This window comes from Octopus bimaculoides, chromosome 2 (assembly GCF_001194135.2).
Source record: "Octopus bimaculoides isolate UCB-OBI-ISO-001 chromosome 2, ASM119413v2, whole genome shotgun sequence".
NCBI lineage: Eukaryota > Metazoa > Mollusca > Cephalopoda > Octopoda > Octopodidae > Octopus > Octopus bimaculoides.
The window spans coordinates 165,907,401-165,910,449 of record NC_068982.1 but is presented as its reverse complement, the minus strand read 5'-3'; positions in this window follow the sequence as shown (position 1 = coordinate 165,910,449).

Here is a 3,049-nt window from a genome sequence, read left to right as displayed (position 1 = left end):
AACCAAAATGTTAATGTTATTAGAAGTAGATCTACGAACAAATATAAAAATAATATAAACCCTGATATTCTTATACACAAAACAGATAACTTTACAGAAAGCCGAAAAATTAATAGAACTAAAACTAAAATGAAATGAAAATAAAATAAATGCCTAGATCTAACAATAATATTGAATCAAATGTTTCCGAAACTCAGCTTTCGATAGAGATGGTTTGCTGCTACTGAGATTTAAGATGTGACCTGATCACCTCCGGTTAGATTAACTGGGCGAAGGAGTCTGGTGTTGAAAACCCCACAAAGCCCTAAGATCTCAGGAACTAAACTGATGATGCATCCCACAGCATCCATGAGATATTTTATGGAATGAAGGTTTCAATCTATTCAAATGGCAGAGATCACGAAACGAGTAGCAGTTTATAGTAAAGAGAGTTTAATGAGGCGGGAATAGTTTAAACCGTGACTCAATACCACTGAAAGCGCTTCTAAGACCACTTTTTCGCACTCTCTTTTAACACACACACACACATGTGTGTGGTGTGTGTATGAATGTATGTAGGCAGGTTAAACGTAGTTTGAGTTGTATAACAAATTGACTCAGCTTCACATTATTCCAAGTTTTACATTCAAATCTTCAGATCTACGAATCCAAGTTTAGGATAAATTAAACGTGGATCCTAGATGAGAATATTTGTGGGTTTCCATTCGTTAGTTTAGGTCACGGGTGTAGATTGATGAAGAAACGAGGACTCATGATATAATATACTTCAAAGTAGTAGAGGAGACACTTATCTGGCTTCAGACAATCTATAGAATTGGAGAGCTCAGAGACATAATTACTGTTGGTGTTAGGAAGAAGCTTTTCCATGGTGCCAAGTAAACAGTCTACTGCTTTCAGACTCTGTGTTCTGCTTAGCTGAATATGGAATTTTATCCGGGTGATAGCAGGCTAAGATAAAGGTATGTAGAAGGAAATAAACTTATAATGTTCAAGCAGAAATCCATTACACTTCAGTTGTTCATGTGCCATATAGCCTAAACGTGGTATGCCTAATGTATCTGTGGTTAGTGGATCGAAGTTCATTGACATTGTCTATCTATGGTAACAACAATAGGATAGATCAGTTTTCCAGTTGATGGATACTGTTGGCCGTCGCAGTAAATGCAATTTCTCATGTAACCATAGTTGTCAGTTACAAATATACATAAATTACAGATACACACACACATTTATACATATATGCGTATGTATACATGCACACGTTCACACGCTTGTGGCGAAAATTCTGGTATTTCTTTACGTAGTGGGTGACTGTTGGTTTTATGCCTATTTTATGTACATGGAAAACCACATAAAATAAAAATATATTATCTAATTTAGTCCATTAAATTTAGAATTTAATAGCAGTATTACGTAATGCAACGTTTTGCTGTTATTACAGCACCAATTTTTGTTGGCGACGAAGCGATAAGTTTCTTTAACACACCAGGATTTATAATTATCTGCTAGGAATTAATGATTGCTTTAATTAATTTCTGCTTTTCGGCTTAGGAACCAACACCAGTTTTTTTATTTTTTATCATAAATATTCTATCCAGTTAAAATTGAAGCTGTGTCTAGGGCATTTTAAGAGGCTTATTTGTGTGGATTACATCTTTTGATACTGTTTTTTTTTGTTAAGGAAATGGTATACCGTATTACTGAAAATTTTATTAATCTGAACAATGTCATGTAGGTGTTTGTTGAAAGGTGCATTATTTGTTTTTCATGTTTCTCCTAAATTGAAGGATCATATTGAAAAATGAAAAACGTAAGTTGAAATGAAAGTAACATCAATGTTTGACCAGTTGAGAGAACTTATGATTATGTCCCAATGATAAATAACTATCGAAAGTTTTCTAGTCTTGTGATCAATTACTCGCCAGCGCCGCTCTTGATCACCTCTCGAAGGCGATGCCACCAAAAGTAATGAAATTTTGTGTCAATGCTGATCGGATACTGAATAATGTAACGGGATAGTATTTACTCTCATATACCATAGGTTTATATAATTTTAGGTCTTTGATTATCTTTTTTTGGTATGAATATATCAATCAATCAAGCAATAGATGTTACAAAACAAAAGAATTATTTCAACCTCAGTACTGAAGTCATTACGAAAACGAATCAGCATAAAGCAACGCCAGAGGTCTATAAGGCTATGTAAGGATTTGGGACACTGCCGTGTATGTATGTGTGTGTGTGTTTGTGTGCGTGTGTGTGCGAGTGTGTGTGTATGTGTATGTGTGTGTGTTTGATTATTTTCTGCCCATTCTCTGCGTTTTCTGTATTCTATTGCTATATTGGTGGGGCTTTTACTCCGCAATTCCCATTGTATATTGAATTCTGCCCAAAGTAAAGAGAAACTCTATGATGTATTAAAAAAAGTTGCTATTTTAGGGGAAATTATTTATGGAAAGTACTGAAAACATAAGATTTTATCGTCCAAATATTTGAAGAATTTAGAGATGAGATATAAAAGATATTTTTATAGCTGTTCAATTTCCTTGCTATGTAGTTTGAAACCAATTTGCATTTCAGTAGTATTTATAGGATACGTTTGATGGCATATTGTAAGAAATAAGAGAAATCACTCTTTCAAACGATACTATATCTAAGTCAGGATTTAATGCAACTCTCTTGGAAGATGTTTACATTTATATTCTGCAGACTTGGCCATCAAAAGATTCGGTCTGTATAATAATCATTTCATATAAGTTATCGTGTGTATATGCGATTTCTTTATGATACTATGAATTGAATGGCTATATAGAAATAGATTTTCACTCACACACACACACACACTCTCTCTCTCTCTCTCTCTCTCTCACACACACACACACACACACACCCACACACACACATAAGCATTCATGCCCTCAGATTGAAGTGTAGACAACCAGAAACACTTGCATTTAAATGCTTATCTATATAACCATATATACATATGAATTATATACAACATACACGCAGACACAAAAACATACTCATATTTACAAAGAAACACACA